The sequence below is a fragment of the Dermacentor silvarum genome, chromosome 11, assembly GCF_013339745.2.
Source record: "Dermacentor silvarum isolate Dsil-2018 chromosome 11, BIME_Dsil_1.4, whole genome shotgun sequence".
In the NCBI taxonomy this organism is placed as follows: domain Eukaryota; kingdom Metazoa; phylum Arthropoda; class Arachnida; order Ixodida; family Ixodidae; genus Dermacentor; species Dermacentor silvarum.
In genome coordinates, this window is record NC_051164.1 from 71,134,703 (window position 1) to 71,155,236 (window position 20,534).

The 20,534-nt window shown below is 43.5% G+C and overlaps 1 protein-coding gene and 1 long non-coding RNA gene across 5 annotated transcripts in view; both read left to right on the top strand.

Moving 5' to 3' along the window:
• Nucleotides 1-20,534, top strand: part of LOC125941628 (uncharacterized) — a 141,206-nt gene that overhangs the window by 87,215 nt on the left and 33,457 nt on the right. The window lies entirely within an intron of this gene.
• On the top strand, nucleotides 9,082-19,388 carry LOC119433561 (uncharacterized). Of its 2 annotated transcripts, none has more exons than XR_005188402.2 (5): nucleotides 9,082-9,134; nucleotides 9,710-9,769; nucleotides 11,325-11,340; nucleotides 15,629-15,740; nucleotides 19,115-19,388. It is a non-coding gene; the product is annotated as an uncharacterized LOC119433561 (long non-coding RNA). The 2 variants fall into 2 exon arrangements; XR_007464499.1 differs by lacking the exon at nucleotides 9,082-9,134 and adding an exon at nucleotides 9,560-9,588.

The following is a 20,534-nucleotide window of genomic DNA, read 5'->3' on the forward strand; positions in this document are numbered from 1 at the left end:
ACGCCGACTGTGCCGATGGTTTTTCGCGTAATGAGGCATATATGCTTTCGCAATAAAACATATATGTACTATCGACCCAAAAAGCTTACGGACCAAGGGATCTGACAAAAAGCTGAACATCTCCGACGCCTCAAAACGCAGCCTGGTATTCCCATTGCCAGCCTCTACTGGTATAAGTGCAAAACATAGTTATGTACGGTTTTACTGGCTACTTTTAAAGGCTGCTCGGATATTTTAGTGTTTTCTGAGATCCCGTGGTCCGCAAACTTTTTTTGGTCGATAGTACCTTGCAAGTCACATGCGCTGCGCATTCGATAACCCTATCCTATGGACGTTGTTATGTGGGACAGACGGGTAGGTGTACAAATACAAGATTGAGGAAACACGCTCACAATGCCAACAAGAAGGCTAGAAGCCACCTCCCAATCATTGTGCCACTTGTGGCAGGTTGTCGTTGTTTCACTATCTCGTTCCATCGCAGAAGAGTTACCGAGAGGCTATGGAAGCTTACCACATCTTCAAGAACTTGGGTGGCTGTGTTGCCTGTTTCTCTGTTGATAGTTGATAGCTTCTCTGCCACGAAGATGGATGCTTTGAAGGCACATGATTAGTGTTGCTTTCTTCTACCCCTCCATCGTTCACCGTCCATCTTGTTTCTTTTTTTTTTCTTTCTGAGCGTGCGTGAGGACTTTTCTGAACTACGTATTTACTTGCGTCGTTTTAATAAAGCCGTTGCCAGTAGCGCCGCTGTCCCTGCCCTTCTCTTGTGTGTTCTGTTCGGTGCCAATTAGATTATGAGGGTTTATAGTAAATTCTCAGAAATATTCGGAATATTGTCTTGATTACCATTTATTCACCCCTCAATCATAAGTAAATTGGTTTGCAGCTCTTTTTTCTCTTCGACATTGACATACTGCTACTTTTATGGGGCACTACTGCTTCTAAAAAGTTACTCTTGAACACAAAGCTAATTTTTTTATAAATTTGAGCCTTCTACCTGTTCAAAAGCGAAATAAATCTATTCTTCGGAAGTGTTATAATCCCTAAGTTTGAAATAATGATCAATACATATAACAACTTAGAACGCTAGCGTCGCGCAACGCGCGTACAAAACTCGTACTGAAGAGCGCTGCGAAATTTCTTACACACGGACCAACTGCCGTTCACAAATACGGGACTGACATTACCAAGCACCTCAAAGAAATTTTAACCAAGCGAATGTGTTTGTTCCTTCAGTCTCTCTGTGCGCATTTGATTTGCGTTGTTTTACGAATTTTTTTTTTTTTTTTTTGCTTTCTTTTCCAGCGACGTGCTTTCCTGCTTTTTGCTTATTGCTCTAGTGTACCTCTAGCAGCTCTAGTGCGAATATAGGATTTTTTGAAGTAGTTCTCTCATGTTCATTGACGAGGTGTAAATGTTTCTTTCCTGTATAAGCGAATAGGTCTTTCTGTTTTTTACGTAGTTGTTTTTGATACATCCGTATTATGTACATTAGCTCTTCAAGAATTTGGCAAGTGTGTCCTGTGAATAACTTATTTCCCACATCAAGCTGCATTTGTGTCTGTAAACTGCGTGTGTCAAACCTTGTGTGGCTTTGTACCTATGCACCTAAACATCAGTGTCGTGTATGGGGGATATGGAAAATAAAATTGAATTTGAATTGACGTAAATATCAAACAAGATGGACAAGAAAATGGAGGCCGAGGTGAAACGCTAGAGAGACATAGTGCGCCGTCTCCTATAGGCATAGTCCTATTTGTAGCCATAATCAACCTCACGCTTTCCATCTACAAAGAGGACATAAATTGAAGTAACCCGGGTAATTTTCTGCAACTGGTGGAATTCCGTTCGAATTACGAAATGACATAGAAGGAACATTTCCCAAGAGCAAAGACCACTATTCCTGCCCATGGCAGACACCTCATAATTATTACCGCAAACGCAAAACGAGCTCATCCCTGTTGGACAAACATTCAATAAACGAAATTGTTACATGGGTTAAGGAGGCTGAATAGTCTGGCATTTTGTTCAACGGCCCTCCAGACATTTCGCACGTGGACCGCATGTGTGAGGTCATAAGGCACGTACATGTGAACGATGACGACAGTAACAGAGTCCTTTTTAGGCTTGTTTTCCATATAAAGTAAAACTACTGCCGATATCACAGCATATGTTTTAAAACCTCTCGAATGCGACGATTTGGGCATCGAATTTCGTCGCGGTCAAGGCTACGGCAACGCAGTAGCTATGTCTGGGATTCGCAGGGGTGTACAGGAAAGAATGAAGCAAATTAATAAAAAAAATGGTCTTTGAGCCCTGCACTAATCATTCGCTGCGTCTTTCTGGTGTTCGATCATTTGAAAGCGTGAATGCATGCGTGACATTTTTTTTATTGCGATAGCAATTATATGGACACTCAAAAGCAGATTTCTGCCGTCGGCGTCGCCGTCGCCGTCGCCGTGAGGTTCCGTATGACGTCAATGGAGATGAAATCGTCGCCGCGCGCCGAACGCTGTATGTGCGAGTGAAAGGGCGCGAGGGACGCGTGCTTTCACGGGGAGTGAACGCACGGCGGAGAACAAACGCGCGTTCTGCTCTGTGCTCCCTTAAGGGCTGCAGAAGTAGGCGTCTCTTTCCTCCTCTACAATCACCATATATGTAGAGCAAACGTGCCTTCTTCCGACGCACGAAAGGACGTGGGGGGGAGGGGGAGGGAAGGGAGGCGACGTTTAGCTGCGGCACCAAGTGCCTATTTATATCAGAGGCTCCGGCAACAGTCACCAACGCCGCACGCATTTTGAGCGAACGCGGGCAAAACGCCGACGGCGTCGACAACAGTTCTGCGTGTTGCTGGTGCTGCTGCATGTCCATGTTTATACAGCTGATAAAGCTGCTATCATTACTCCGTATAGCTCTCTTCAACTTTGCTATCGCAATTGATGCTTCACCTTTCAGGTGAAACTGCGACAACTTTTTAGAAACTTGGAAGCTGTGTATATGTTTTTAACAATGCTCGCCTGAGCGTTACGAGCTACTAAATGATGCGGGTACTGTTGTTAAATTCTTCAGCCAGACAAAAAGGAACGTTTGTTGTGAAGCATTCGGTGCAGCAGAAAATGGCTACGAGCAGATAATCTCGACACTGGAAGCATTGCAACGTAGGAACATGGTGTGATGACCCGATCATCGTATTTTCTCTATTCCTCGGGTGAATTCTCGCAAGAAGTCAACCAAACACAGACGTCACAAACACATGAACACAGACGGCAGTAACAAGTCTAAAGCACTGCACCCGGAAGCTAAAATCTTTAATACCTGCAAGAGCACCTGATTGAGGTGGTAGAAAGGTCACTCGCTTGATCCACTGCAAAATGCGAGGCAGTAGTACACAGATTCTAGCAAGAATCAGAGATCGCAGGTAGATGTCAGGGTAAAGAGCAGTGAATGCTGACCTGTCATTACCAGAGCAAACTAAAAGGACAATGTTTGAATGCTTCGGTGGTTTTCATGAAAAGCTAGATAGCCTCTCAAGAGCTGTGAAGGAAGTGACATCGGCTTTCGGCGCCACTGAGCCTGCTTCTATAATACTTGAGTGCGAAGAAACGTTTCGGACATTGACCCCAAATCTCAGTGCAGTCTATGAAGAGTTCTTTAGGAAGAAAAATTGTTATCGAGACGCTGGATGAAATCACCTGACAGCTGCTGAGGAGCATCGTGAAGAGGTGGAAACTCCTCCTGCGTATCTGTTTCATTTGCCTCGTGCAAAAGGAAAGTTTCCAAGATGACGCTTATGAAAATACCTCGTCGTTCCACCATAAGTAATGATAGGTGATCATTTTTACAGAATAATAACAGGTGTCAAGGGTGTAAATTTTACAACTGTATCAATAAACATTTCCACGCGAAACGTCGGAGAAAGAAGAATAAAATGCTCATAACAAAGCTTCGAGTATCGTCATTACGTGTGCATAGCTAAACCAATTCGCAGTTTCGCCCGACAGGCGAAGCGTTTACAGTGGTAGCAAGGTATTACAATACTACGCTAAGTAATTCTTGTAGTTTTGTGGACATTTTAAATTGCAGTCGTCGTGAATAAGATCAGCACAGCGCGAAGAAACATTACACGCTGCTCCCTGCAGCTATAAAGAAGACGAAGAAGATTCAGCAGCTGTAGGCTTGCAGCTCTCCTGTGCTCGTTGTTGCTCCTTGCTGTCTGGCCATAAAGGAAACCGTTCAACCCATATCCTCGCTTACACAATAAGCACTCGCTTACTACTTAAAAAAATAAAAACGCAAGCACAGTTGGGTTCGTCAAACGTCCTGTGCGTGCTGCCGACGGTGTAGGAACACTAGGGTACAGAAACGGCATGACCAAATACACACATTTAGACACGCGTTAGAATGCTTACATGCCTAACTTATGCTACAGCTAGCGGGGGTCTTGCAGTGTAATTTTGCAATCGTGACCGCCCTCTGTTTTCAGTGAGAGTGTTTGTTTTGCAGTTGATGTTTGGGCACTAGGATAAAGAAATGAACCCCCCCCCCCACACCAACTGGTAGCGCCCGCGACATCCCTGCGACGCTTGAGCTCACCGCACTCGTAGATGGTTCGGGCTCCGGTGATAGCCTCGATCTCGTGGGCCTGCGTTCTCTACAGAGACGGGCACGTTCCGCCGTGGTCAAAGGAGTTGGTTGTGTATCCATCTGGTCGTGCTTCCCGAGTCTGTTCATTACATTTCTAGACCGTACGTGCCGACCACGAGGACGCCACGAGGGCGCCACGGCCAAGCAAGCGTGGAATTTCTGCGGTTTTCACACTTGTAGACCTTATAACTCCTAGCGAGCACCAATGTGAGATTCATAAGTTATACGTATTACGACGTGTTCTCTCAAACGCTACCATTCCTGCCCGGATGGACAAACCTACTACCAAACTACGCTTCTCTGAACGCGGCGCGTGAGGCATGAATTTGCTCCGATTGCATGATGCATGACGCGAAAACGGCGCCATACGTGCACGCGACACAAGCGTGATCAAGCAATTACTTCTTTTTCATACACAACGATACAAAAGTAAGGCGTCTGCAGAGGATAAGTGATAATATTGTGACACATTTTTGTTACATGCGGTTTTAGCAAGTGACTTCCCTCTGACAGAATTGAAAGATGGTCACTGTCAAAACGCGTGGTGCTCAAACGAACTGGGATGGAGTGTGATGTCACACAGGCACCCTTCAAAAGAAGGTTTCCGTATTGCCGCTCCATTTACTAGTGCACTGCGCCGGGCCTTTGAAACTTCGCAAATTACGTGACAGCCAACACGGCGCGCGGGGAGAAGCACCAGTTTGCTCACCTAAAGCGCTCGCCTCTCGCAGAATCGGCTTAGCACGTATCGCTCCCTCTTTAGATGCGAAGCAGCTTATGGTCGGGGCTATGTCCCTCCCTCCATCCGCCGTGCGGCATCCACACCCGCACTGCGCATGCGCATTCTCCTCCCCCTCCTCTCCTTGTATGTATATGTATAGCATATGTACGCCATGCTCCGGCTTCCGTAAGCCGGCTTCCGGTTCCGCTTCCGTTTCCACTTCCGGTTCCGGTTCCGCTTCCGGAGAACGCTTCCGTCGTTTTGCCCGAATGATCCCCCGGTGCTTCGCCCACTCATCATCATTCCCTTCGTCCTCTCATTCTCCTCCCGCAACGCCGCGATGAGTGCCACGGACAGCGCCAGCGTCAGCGCAGTGGACAGCGCCGCGGAGAAGAGGGCTCGAGCCGCTGCCACGAAACGGCAGCGGCGACAGGCCGATCTGAAAACTAATGGGAACTTGAGTCGACCCCATGGCTGCTTGGCATACTACTCAGGTTTCCCCTACGGGAAGATGGTGTAATTTTTTATTGCAGTAGCAATTATACGGACACTCCAAGCGAATTTCTGCCGTTGTCGTCGCCGTGAGGTTCCGCATAAAGTCCAAGGACGATAAAATTGTCGCCGCGCGCCGTATGCTGTATGTGCGCGTGAAAGCACGTGAAGGACGCGCGATTTCACGGAGAGCAAACGCGACTTCTTCCGTTGCGCGAATCGCCGTCGGGGGGTGGGAGGGAAGGAGGGGGGGGGGGGGGGGCGACGTTGGGCTGCGGCACCAACTGCGTATCTTGCGACAGGGCGCAAGGGGAACTGGCGATTCAATCTCGCACGCGAAAGGAGTTCAACGGGAAAGCAGCGCGGGAGGGAGGTGGTGCGGCTTCTACTCTGCCAGCAACTGCGTACTTGTACTTTGCGCGGCTGCGGGCCGTCGTAGGCACCGTATCTTGAAAGCGATCTGCGCACGGCTCCTACCTTTGTATGCGTTGTGCTTTCGCAGCTCAGTTTCCGTTGAAGCGATAGACCACAAGAACTTTCGCTCGCTGCTGCGGACGCGCTTGCCAGCGTTTTGACAGTGGTTGTGTTTATTAATGTTTGCTTGTGCGCGCTGACACCATGCTTGTTAATTCACGTAGTAAGCGAATGTGTCCAAGTTTTTACAGGCGATAAAACTACTATACCTACTGCGTATAGCTCTCTACTAATTTGGTATCGCAATTGATGCTTCGGCTTTCGGGCAAAACTGCGACTTATTTTTTCCTAGTTGTCCGCCTCTTCAACCGCCATTCAAGGCGTTGCACCAGGTTCAAAGTACCTAAGGGCTCCAAATGCTGGAAAATAACAGCCCTAAATGTACAGGGACTTAGGAAAAGAAGAACACGACACTGGATCTGACTGACAATTGGACTCGCAGTGTTGCCTTCTTCTTTGACTAAGTCCTTGTACGTTTAGCGCTGTTATTTTCCTAAACATGAATTACCACCAACTCTCCCAGGTTTCCCAACTAGTCTAGCTGCTGGAATGAAGCTTCAGCTTAGGCTGCCTCGTGCTGACTTCTAGCTTCAGGATTGATTGTTTCTGGCTGGCACACTGCTGCCTGGGCTATGCTTTGTCACACAACTCTTCAGCATTGCTGCAAGCGCTGGCGGCCAGGGGATCTGCCACGACACTGCTCACATTTACTTTTCGATGAAGACTCGTCATACAGACTAATTTTATATAACATTGTGCACTGCAATGACTCTGTTCTGTAAAAATTCAAGGAGTATTTCCTGTTACATTACCATATACCTAGTGATCATGGCAATGGTACTGTAGCCAAAGCCGCTTACACAAGACAGGAGCGTTATGGTTACCTTACAACATTGCTGGTTATACCTGTGGAAATGCTGTCGATATACTATGCGGGTATATAAAGAAGAACCAATGTCACCATCCGCATGTCATGTGCCCCAAAGTGGACGTTTTCGCACTTTTCACAGAGGAAACTTCGCTCACGCTCAGACTGCATATTCCCCTTAAGAAAGGATCTATATGGGCATTTGAATTCATGTATAGAAAAGTGGCTATTAACATTAATTATTACCATAAATCATGGCAACGCGCTCGCGACAGTGGAGCCCTCGGAGCGACCATGCATGGTGGGGGTAGTTACGTGGCACCGCATTACGTATCGGGAGGCAAACAACAATGGGCGAAGGCTCAGTTAACGCCGTATTTGATGGATGATTACTGTGAGGTTGGACAGACTTGTTGTTGTTGTTGCCTCAAAACATATACTTAATAAGGTTTCGTTCCTGTCGTCTTTCTTTTCTTCCTTTTCGTATTTCTTTATTTCTTTCTTCGTCTTCTGCTGCACCGTCCAATACTAGCGCACTTTCTTTCAGTGCTTGGACTCCAGGATATGCGTGCTTTAATTAGCCAAAGTGGCGAATGTTGCATTCTACAGGCACAAAGCTATTCGTACTAAGGCAGTGCCTCAGTCGTTCACACGCGGAGTACGTGCATTGGCGCAGGTTGCCAGATGAGGTGCTGAAATATAACTGCCGGTCAAACCTATAGCATGAGCTTTCTCCCGTTTTATTCTTCGACAGCACCAGCCCGCATCATGCCCTAAGCGAAAATTTATGGACATAAAGGACGCTATGATCAGCATCGCACTTAATATGTTGTTCTATTATTTGTGCGTTCCGTGTGTGCGCTGGGTAAGTCAGCGCGTGCGGTTAACTGACATTCACAGTGCTGTATTTGTGTGGGCAATGCAGCGCTACAAGGTAAGTGTCAACCATTAGTATTATCGTCTAAGAGAACTTCTGAAGTTGCTTTATTAAATTGGTAAATAAATCAAGGCGTTGACGTCAGTTCCATTAACGTTATAACGATATTTTGTACTGTTATATTCAAATAGGATTCTTTCGGAATGTCAGATACCTTGATATTTAGTATTATCGACCTAGAGAATTTTTGAACTTGTCTTAAATAAATTATTAAATAAATAAAGGCGTTGACGTCAGTTACATTAACGTTATAACTGAATTTTTTACACTTCTATATTCGAATAGGATTCTTCCTGAATGTCAGGATACCTTGATATTATTACTTCTTCAAGGTGTGCCTCTAGTAGAACGTCATTCGCAGAATGAAAAAAAAATGCCACCTTATAGTAGAGGTATATTTGGCATATAAAGTACGTGAACGTACCTACGCAGGCAGGGTTTCTCGCGACCAATAAATGAAGCACAATTTTTTGAAGAGCTTGAAAATATGAAAATAAATGTTTACCTATATACCGTGCAGGAGACAAGACAATTGACAGCCACTGCGGCCGATTGACCAGCGAACGTTACTTATCACTGCTGACAGATGTCAACAATAACAATCACGCAGGCTATGTTTTGTCTTTGAATTTTATTTCATCACGGACCATAAAACGTTTGTACGCCAACTAAAATACGAGCAAGGGCGATATACTGACTGCATATTCTAGAGTTCTGCTCCGTCAGCAGCTAAAAAACAGTGCAAAAACGTTCTTTGAAAAATGGCAGTGATTTTCTACAAAACTATCGTCAGAGAGGTTACTGAGTGAAATCTATGAATCAAATGGTCGGGTAACGAACCTTTTTTTTTTTTTTTTTGCCTTCGCACTCCCCTTTGCTGTCAAAAGTGGTACCACGTGATCACAGACCCATTTCAACACATGTGCACTGCACGTTATAAAGACTTTAAGCCCCCAACATAGAGTTTCAAACAATCATCGAGGAACCCAGCAAAGTTGGTGCGTATATTGTGCTTGCCTTATAATTTAGTCCATCTGATCACATTAAGTGTTGCTATTCATTATATTTGAAAGGAAAAAAATATTCGACCATATTGAATAGTGAATTCTCTAATCGATTAAGAATTTAATAGCAGAGACAACTTGATTCGTATTGGAAATTTTCATTATTCGCACACCCCTAAAACTGTGAGGCTGTTTATATATCTTAAGTCATGTGGCCCGCCAGCAACACGGGGCTCTCACAAAACGGAAGCTCCTGAAAGGTGCAGGGTAGCCTTCTTTGCAATTGAACTAACGTTACCGTAGATGCTTTAAATTTTCTGGAAACTTACCTGCTATCTCTTTAACGCACGAAACTGAGCTTTTAGTTAACGATCTCTTTAACCTATCTTGCGAATCATAATTCTTCGTGGTTATTTTCAGCAGAATTGTCGGCTAATATTGGAAATCGGTAAATATTCCTTTGAGGAAAAATTAATCCTCTATTATGCCGTCTTCAGAACCATTTAGCGCAATTTGCATATATTACTTGCCTCATTTAATGAGAACTTGTTGGCTTTTCTTTATTCCAGTGTGCATACTGAACACGAAGAATGAAGCTTACGATCACCTTGGGGCTAATTTCCATGATAGTAAGAAATTGTTGACATATTTACCTGTAGTGTTGAAATTCTTGGGGCTCTTCTTTTTTATTAAAAAATATAGTGACGTTTCACTCGGAATATTGCGCAAGCGTAAGGGTCCTATTCCGGAGTTTCTAAGCTATACCGTTTTCATTGACATATCCGCATTGTCGCAAGCCGCTTAGCGCGTTATTTGAGAGTCTTCTGGGCACTCCTAGTCCTCGCCCTTTTCCGGTATTGTTCAGTTCGTGCTCGGCACTTGCCGATGACTTCGGGGTCGGTCGACTCGCACTTGCCCTGCCGCCGCTTGCGTTGCTGCTCGCTCGGCGCTCGGCCTGTCGATCAGCAGACGAACCCGGTACATCCATAGCGCACACAGAGCCCGTAGCAACTGCCAAGGAGTTGAACCCAGAACGACTCCGCCTAGATTCATCCTCCGCGACGCTCCGCCTTCTTCATTCTCCCCCCTTCCGCCCCACGATTCTCCGTACCTTCTCTTTCCTTTCACTCCCCATCCCCCTGTGCAGCGCGGTTGAGGTGTCCTCTATTGAGAGACAGTTATCGCGCTGCGCTTTAACCCAATCTTTCACCCTTTCCAACAATAATCTCTCTCCCCAGCGCGCGCTCCCTCTCCACCTCCAGCCTCCTGCTCTTGCTTCCCTCTCCCATCTCCGCGGCCACCGACTTAATCTCGCCCATTTTACAGGCGGGGCATGTACGCCTGCTCGTAAAAACATAAGCGGACACGTCATGGGATCTCACGTCACAACAAACCGTTTTGCCGGCTGACGTCGGAAATCTTAATGCACTTTCATAGGCTGAGCAATATTATGCCCACGCCGCGTCGTCAAATCTGCTGACTTGACCCAACCTCGCGTCGACAAGCAAAAACTATGAAAATTACATGTTATAGCTGCATTTTAACTCTCTTTGTGCACAAACCTAGGATTGACTCAACGTAGCTTACATTAGGCGGGTAAGAAAGCATGACCACGTTTTCTTGTGCGCAAATGATCTCCCCGTCGAGTTTTCAAACATACCCGCCGTGGTGGCGTAGTGGGGGCTATGGTGTTGCGCTACTAAGCCCGAGGTCGCGGGATCGAATCCCGGCCGCGGTGGCCGCATTTTGATGGGGGTCAAATGCAAAAACGCTAAAGAACCCCAGGTGGTTGAAAATTATCCGGAGTCCCTCACTATGGCGTGTCTCATAACCAAATCATGCTCTTGGCACGTAAAACTCTATAAGTTATTTATTTCTAAATTTTCAAACATTCTGCTCAGCTACCGTGTTTGGATAGCAAAGTAGACAAATTTTTTTTTTCTTACTTCAGTGCTAACCTCGCGAAACCGTCCTTTTAACCGGATCTATAAATATTACAACAAGACTTAACATGGCCGCTGTGTGCTTATTTGTCTACTTAACCAACTATACGGCGAGTATTGCAACATAGCCATATTAATGCTGTGCATATTCAAAAAAAAAAAAAAGATTTATACCTCCGTGCGTGGACACAGCCTAATGTAATTCCTTTTCTTTTTTTTTTTCTTTTTCTTGTCCTTCCAGGTTATTCCGAGAGAAGGTAGCGTACTAGTTCTGCCACTTCCGTTTATTTTGACGTCTGCCAATTTGACAACCAACGCAAATCTTCGCGCTTTAACTGTTAAAACAATGTTCGTATTTTATTGTCCCATATATGTATGTGATACCTGGGCTGTCCGTAAACATTCCCATAGTTGTCAGTAATTCATGCGTGTCACGTTCTCAACTGCCTCAACAAAAGTGTGTCGATCGCATGCTGTATACACTGTGTCTAACGTGTGCATGGATATGAGCTGTCTGTTTTCTTTTGAACACAGTTTTTGAATAACCGACCCTGCACGATACTGTACTGTGGTCAATACAGCTCGGTTGCGTGGACAAATGGATAAAAATTTAGAATACAATGTGCAGCCATTTTGTTGCCCTGTGAATTATATTAAATTTTTCCTTCTTAGCTGATGGCGTTCTAATCATACCTGAGATCTATTCTACTCCTTATAGTGTTCGCAAGCCTTTTACGCAGATGTGCATCATGGGTTATTAAAGTCTGTATGCTTCGCTTTGCGAGTAGGCACCGCCTTCGTGACGCGAAACCTAGCGCATAGAATGCGGCAGTGCCAAAACGCAGCGCTCTGTCTGATGCAACGCATCAGTAAGCTGCCGAATAAAAGTGAGCAACCAACACATCAATAAAAGTAAGCAAGCTTTAACGCGACAGCGTTAAGGGCCCTGTGTAGCAGAAAATCCGGCGTCGGCAACCGGCGTCGGCGTGCGATGTCGGCGGAGAAAACCATATCCAACCACGCAGGTGCTCCAAATATATTTAGGTACATGTATATACCACGCCTTCTTATATGACGTGCGGTATATGCGGGTTAAATTGCCACACCTTGTCTTGCATTCTTGGCAAAGCTATTCCTCGGAATTTTGAGAATGACAATCTACAAACAAATGTCACGAAACAAAACACCCACACCGCATGCCTGTTATGTTAAATCGTCTCAGGCTGAAATATTAAAAGTACGAAACAAAAACGGAAACCTGAAAATTATGCTTTTTTTTTTTTCTGGCGCGGCTGTGCAATATCTCCGGGATCGCCCCACGCAAGAGGCCGCGTTTCTACCAGAAGGCTCGCCTTCGTGCATAGCGTTCACCATCAGTGCTTCCCGGTAATCATTACGGTTATAAAAGGGGCAGTTGCCGGGAAGCATGAGAAGCAGTCAGGGAGCTTTGAATGCTATTGCGCCCCACTCTTAAAAGGGTCATTCCACGTGAAACGACCCAGCCCAAAAGCGACCATCGTTGATTTTCTTGAAAAAAATGAGCTAGATGGCTATTGTGTGAATAAGGTTTCACCAAAGTATTTTGGTTGAAAAAAAATTTTTTGATCACGTGAGCGCTCTGAAGTTTCCGCAAAGAAGCAATAGTTGGTTGGAGGTAAATTTTTTTATTCAAGTCTGAAACCAGGTGTAATAACAAATTTATTTTAGAGCATTATAGAGGCATCCTTCTTTCAGATAATCTGATAACTGAATGCATTTTGTAATTTATCGCGTTTATTTGACTCAGTAAAAAAGCAAGAAATGGTGCGTTTTCATTTCTTCGCATAAGCTGCGCAAGTTTTTCAACTACAATATTTTTTCTTCCTTTTTGCATGTTGCTATAGTGTATGCTAAAAATAATTTGAAATTCCTAAAACATGCACTTTTTTAGAAAAACAGCTCCAAAGTTGGCAAAAAAAAAAAAGCTTTCTTGCGGAGATTCAGGCCGCATTTAAGCCTTAAGGCCCTCCACATAGAAATATGTCAGATAGCTCAATATGCGCACCGACCTCTTAGCTTGTGATTTTGAAAAAAAATTTGAAATCAACAACCAATATCACCAGTAGACACCAGTACGTGCCGCCGCTCCCTCCGTCGTCTGCTCGTTGGCGGCTGCGTGTCGCCGTCTTCCACCAAGCAGACGGTATATGGAGTAACCATTTTTAAGATTTATGGATTTTTTTAAAATCGCCCTATCGCAGATATCATAATTCTAGTCCTTCATTTGGATTGTTCAGAGGCGGACAATACTTGCACGTGAAATCGAAACGCATATTGAACTAATTAACAAACAACTAGTAATTCCATAATTATTTACTTCATGTTGCATATTGCAATTTACGAATTGCAGCCGCCGAGTTCGAAAGACGCATCCACTTGAAATTAATTTCCAGGATGACACCAGTTTTGATATGTTATTTCCTAATGTATGGAACGAAATAGGTGAGCGTTCCATTTACTATTGTGCTTCAATGCGCAAATTAGCATTTTGCTAAATAAATCGCAGTTTCGCCCGAAAGTCGAAGCATCGATTGCCATAGCAAATTAGTGGACAGCTAAAAGAAAGGAAATTTGCAGGCGCAAGCTGGAATCAGCTAGCGCAAGAAAGGAGTAATTGGAGATCGCAGGGAGAGGCCTTCGTCCTGCAGTGGACATAAATATACGCTGATGATGATGATGATGGGACGTAAGGATACTAGTTTTATCGGTCGTATAAACTTTTAAACATAGGCATACTAAGTAAATTAACAAGCATGGTGTCACGCGTGCACAAGGAGACATGAACACATCCCACTCGATGACCGCGGATATCACCAGTACGCAGTGCCTACTGGTGATATTGGTTGTTGATTTCAAAATTTTTTTCTCGTTTCAAACAAAATTTACTCGGAATAATAATTTCCAAATCACAAGCTAAGAGGTCGGTGCGCATATTGAGCTATCTGACATATTTTTATGTGGAGGGCCTTAAGGCTTAAATGTGGCCTGAATCTCGCAAAAAAAATAATTTTTTTGCCAACTTTGGAGGTGTTTTCTTAAAAAAATATATGCCTTAGGAATTTTAAATTAACATGCGAAAAGGGAAGAAAAAATATTGTAGTTGAAAATTTTGCGCAGTTTATAGCGAAAAAATTTCTGAACACGCAACATTTCTTGCTTTTTTACTGAGCCAAATAAACGTGATAAAATCTAAAATGTATCCGCTTATCACATTATCTGAAAGAGGATGCGCCTAGAATGCTATAAAATAAAATTTGTTATTACACCTAGTTTCAGACGAATAAAAAAAATTACCTCCAACCAGCTAATGCTTCTTCGCGGAAATTTCATAGAGCGCTCACGTGATCAAAAAAAAAAACCTTTTTTTTTGGAGCAAAATACTTTGGTGAAACCTTATTCACACAATAGCCATCTAGCAAAATTTTTTTCAGAAAAGCAACGATGGTCGCTTTTTAGGCTGGGACGTTTCGCGTGGAACGACCCAAAAGCGAAGCTTAAGCGTCCTCCAATTTTAGACATGTTTTTACTCTTTGCGGCGTCGGCCATCTTTCGTCACGGCGCAGTTTCGCCAAGGGCACCGCCAACTTAGACACCTAAGGCTTTCGCCCTAAAAGCTGAGGAGATGCATTAGAGCTTTTGGCAGCTTTTCAGATCATGAATAAAGAGTCACAGTCAGAGCTGTATGTACCCTTACCTTCAAGCATCGCTTTCAATGTATTCAAGTCACATGATAGTTATGCGAAGGTCATTTCTTTTTTTGCGAGTCACAGTAGAAAAATGTATGCGTAAGTCAAGTGCCAATTATGTGCGGGTGCATCAGCTGCCGATATCGGGTCACTATAGAATTTCCAGCTGATGGAAGTTAACCGAATAAAAGGTAGCCAAAACGAAGCTTGCGTAGCTTCTTAGCATAAACAGAGCCCTTAACCAAATAGAAGAGGACGCAAGCTGGCAGTATGCGAGACATCCAGCGACTGATGCCACGTCGGAATGCCTGGTATGTCTGCGTTATTAGCGTTGCTACACTGAACGTTTCAGTTTTACGTTGGTCTCTAATTTTCCTCAGTCTGCCGCAAACTCTTAACAATCAAAATAAGAGGTGCGACCATAGACGACTAGAATTAGATATTTCTTTATGTTCTTTTGTGTCTCTGTTCTTGAAAACAAAGTTTTTTTTTTTTTTTTCATCATTTGAGTGCTATTTGAGTGCCTAGAGCCATTTTTCATCCCTCACATGCTGCAATAGGAAAAAACCGAGTAAAGCACGAATAAAGCTTCCTCTTTAAAACCCTTTTACGAGAGGTGAACCACCTCGATCCTAAACGTTAGGTCGGTTTAAACCACGCAGAGCCATGCGTCATTGGGTGTCAACATAGAAAGACACTCACGAAATCAAACCGACCGAAGGCTTACCTTACACGTTGTCAATAAAAAGGATGAGGTATGTATCGTCCGTGACCGCTGTAATAATTACTTTTTCTCTGTACTTGTGCACTTTCTCTCCAGGCCTGTCCGAGAAACTGAATCTGTCTGAAGTAGCAGAAAAATACCTTGAGGAACGATTTCCTGGCAACTTGGAAAGCTGGAGCCTGACGGACGGGTACCGATTGAGCAATGAGTAAGCCTTCGCTTTTCTTCAGAAAAAGCACTTTTAGGGCATGCTGCTATATGTAAGATTGTCAGTGCGAAATAATAAAAAAATTACCTAGTATAGCTATAGTTTAGTATAGTGGGTGCGCATCATGGTACCGAAGTGCATTCCAACTGTCCATAAGTGGACGCCGAGAAGTTGCGTCTCGCGTAGCAGGCACGTAACGCCCCAAAATTAAATTAAATTATGGTGTTTTACGTGCCAGAACCACGTACGTAACGCCCAGACCACAAGTATACGCTTGCCGACGGGCTCAAGCTCGAGCCTACCGCGGATCTCGAAGAATGGCGTTTTGCATCTACAAGAGACGCGCGACAGCGGGCACTCCTTCATAGACGTCTCGGCAGACGCCATTTGGTACCTTGTTATTGAGAGTGCTTCAAAGTGATTCAATATCTATAAACGTAATTGTTATACAGGGTGTTCAAAATTAAGCTTTACGGAATTTTTAGAAATCGCCTGTGGCAGGTAGCATAATTCTTATCCTTGAGCTGGGTTATTCGAAGAGGCGGGCATTAGTAGCACAATAAATCGAAACACATATTCAACTAAACACCAAAAATTCACTAATGAACTTTTTAGTTAATTAATTTACGACACATATTGCAATTAACGAATTGTAGCCGCTGAGCTTGTCAGGCGTACGCACTTATGAATTTCCAGAATGACACCAGTTCGGAGATATTATTTCCCAAAGTGTGGAACGAAATACATGGGCATTCCAGTTACTTTTGTGCTTTAATGTATGAAACAGCATTTTGGTAAAAAAAAAAAGTAAGTTGTACAATGGTGCATTTTTACGGCGAGTTTGAAGGCGCATATGTCCAAACTGGTGTCATTCGTACGTGTGGTCTGGGCTTAAACGTTATGCCGCGAAACGAAAGCGTACACTTGCGCGCGAACGTATTGGTCATGTAAAATATTATTTTACATGACCAACATGGCTCAAACATCCCTGAGCTGTGCGGATGTTATGAATACATATACTTCTCTTCCGTTTTTACTCACGAACCAGTCCTTAATGTATCCTGCACTCACAGCCATAATTTCAGCCAGATGCCTGCCGATTTTCATGTTAGCTGAAGCATAGCTAAACTTACCGATAACTTGAAGCCATCTAGCGCTCCCGGACCTGATTACATAACTACAAAGATACTAAAAGGCACTAGGGAACTATCATGTCAGATATTACAAATAATCGTTAGTCAATCAATTTCCACTTCTTCAATCCCAGATGATTGGAAACTAAGCAAGGTTGTTCCGGTTTTCAAGGCAGGCGACCGTTCGGATCCATCAAACTACCGCCCAATTTCATTAACATGTATTGTTTGTAAAATGCTAGAGCATATAATTTACTCACAAGTCGCTTCTCAACTGGACAATAATTCTTTTTTTCCCAAGCAACATGGTTTCCGCTCCGGATTTTTATTCGATACACAGCTTTACGAGTTCACCACCGACCTTAACCTAAACTTAGATTCTTCATTTCGAACTGACATTATCTACTTAAATTTTTTCTAAACCCTTTGACCGGGTCCCACATCAACGTCTGATGGCTAAACGTTTCCCCCTCTCCTTAGATTCCTTATACTGTCCTGGATTTCCTCGTTCCTTTCAGACCGCACTCAGTTTACTGTTGTTGACAACCATCGCTCAAATACATCCAATGTTATTTCAGGCGTACCTCAAGGCTCTGTCCTTGGGCCACTTTTATTCTTAATCTTTATAAACGACCTCCCTAGTGGTATTTCGTCCTCAATTCGCCGTTTTGCGGACGATTACGTCATTTATCGTCGCATGACTTGTACCACTGACCAGTCACTCCTGCAGAAAGACCTCAGCATAATAGAAACCTGCTGCGCCCTTTGGCTGATGAAACTGAATGTATCCGAATGTAAAAGTATGCAAGTGTCGCGAAAGCGATCCATCCTAAATTATTCATACTCTTTAAACACCACGAACCTTGTATGTGTTGATTCGTACCCATATTTAGGTGTCCTTGTCACAAACAAATTAAACTGGTCAGAACACATCACGAAAATATAGTAGCAGCCACATCGAAAACATTTGGTTTCATTAAACGGTCTCCTTCTTTATCCCCAAGTTACACCCGCAAACTTGCCTACGAGGTATACGTTAGACCTAAACTGGTATACGCCTGCGCGATATGGAGCCCTCACCAAAATTATCTAATTGAATTACTTGAAAGCATCCAGAATCGGGCAGCTCGCTTCATCTGCTCTGAATATGATACTCGGGTTAGCGTAAGTGCCAACAAATCATCCATCAGTCTCGACTCATTAGCTCAACGAAGAAAGACAGCGCGGCTGGCACTGTTTCATTATCTATATTACCATCGCCCTGACCTTCGAACCTCCCTTTTATTACCACCTGTGCGAACATCACGTCGGCTTTTGAATTACATGAGTGTGCAGCGTATAAACGGGCTCTACAAATGAATTTATTAAGTCATTTTTACCCTTGGCCATAGACGAAGGGAACTTGCTTCCCGAATCAATTGTCCATTAACGTGACAATTCTAACTTCAGGCGGTTAGTGTCAGCTTACTTTTCTAAACTAAAGTGATCATCAGCAGATGTCTTTCTTGCCTTGCTGAACCAAATGTCAAACTGGGATCTCGCTTTGTAGTTGATCCTTAATCTTACTTATATATATTATTTTGTCCTGTACCTTTACATTATTTATTGTAAACTGTGCTATATAAAACGCTATGCTCTCATTTTCCTCGCTTCAATATAGTTGTATTATGTGACCACACCTTCTTGCTCGTGTACTTGTAATATTGTGTTTGTAATATCGCTACATCATTGTTTTGTAAACACAAGCGGAGATTCATTACATGTTATTTTTGTTATGTTCTATTGAAATGTACAATCCTAACATGCCTCTTTGTTTGTGATATTTCATTGTTTAATAACATGACCGCGCATATATTTTTCTTTCGCTACCCTCCCCTTATGTAATGCCCAAACCCAGGGCCCTTAAGGGACAATAAATTATGATGATGATGATGATGATGATGACGACGATGATGAGACTCAAGCTAGCTTTGAACAACACGAAGAGCGCCTCGCCGAGAAACAAGTGCCTATAATTCAACGCCAAGATGCAAAATGTAAACATTGATCTACACAGCGCCTCTTGATGAGAAACATATCACTTAATCGGACAATTTGTGCACCCGTTTCATAAGCATGCGCGCCAACGTAAGCGCGAACGTCGATTAACTTATGCACAAGCATTTTACTAAGTTTCGCTTCACATATAGACTCCAGCATGTGCGTTGGATCTACGTAATTTGCTGTACGTCTCTTTTGCAGGAATGCAGTTACGGGGACAGTACAACCGTTTCAATACGAGGGTGACTGCAATAACAAAACCAGTTCTCAATCTCCTAAGTGCAAGGATCTGCACATATGGCTCTTACATAAAACCATAGTGACTCCATTTTTATGTTAGCTAACGTTACGGCCTCCTATAAGGGTGAAAGAACTGAAACATTTCAGTTTAACCTGAGCGATGCAACGACAATAACATGGAATCCGGGAAACGTGACAGAGCCTATTAATTACACTGCAGCAATTGTGGAACAGGTATGTATGTACCCTCACAGTTCAATTACGCAATTAAATTTTAATTTGTTCTCCACAAAGTATTATATGCAGAGGCGACTTGCAGTCCTGTGGTAGACTCGTATTTCCACCATGGAGCAAAATATAGTATATTCATCACGTCTCCCTTAAATTTTAGGCTTTTGCGTGCCAGAACCACGATCTGATTGTGAGGCACGCCGTACTGAGGGGCGTCGGAATAATTCCGACCACCTGACGTTCTTTAAGCGCACTCAATGCACGGTACACGTACGGGCCCTTTTTTTTTCTTTTTTTTTCATTTCGCCCCCCATCGAAATGCGGCCGCCACCGCCGGTATTCGATCCCGCATCCTCGTTCTTAGCGGGGCAACGCTGTAGCCACTAAGCAACCACGGCGGTTTGTTCAGTCCCATTTTAAGGCGCCCACCGGGTGGTTACTTCTATTTATTTATTTATTTATTTATTTATTTATTTATTTATTTATTTATTTATTTATTCATTTATTCATTCATTCATTCATTTATGTACGCTAAAAGCCGTAGAAGGCAATACATAATGGGGGGAGGGGGAAATCAATACATAATGATTGTGTCATACATGGGAACACCTGAAGAAAAAAAAAGTCAAGATACAAAAGAAAACCGTGATTTGAATTTCTAAAATAATAAATGCAGTAGTATAAAATATACCGAACGAGACATTGAGAATTCGATGCATGGTTACAGCAGAAGCACTGAGAGAAAATGTTATAAATTTCTAACGGAGCTTAAAAAAAGAACACATAAAAAGTGGCATGAATGAAAGGAAAACAGTGATTTGAATTCTGTAATAAAATACGGAAGTCCAACGAGACATTCAAATCTAAATGTACACGAGTAAATACAGGAGGAAAGAAAAGAAAGGCTACACAATTATTTAAATATATATATAAATATTAAGGAGCCGTTATTCACGAAGCAGATGTTCCCAAAAGTTCCCTTAGAAAAATAGCCGCTTCAGCAGCAAGCGACAAAATTTCCTGGTAAAGCGTTCCACTCGTTTTTGGATTGTACTAAGGCAGAACATTTTATATTATAGTGGTCGAGCAAATTATAGGTAGCACTTTGTGTTCATGATCACACCTGTACGAATTACAGTGGCAATTGGTG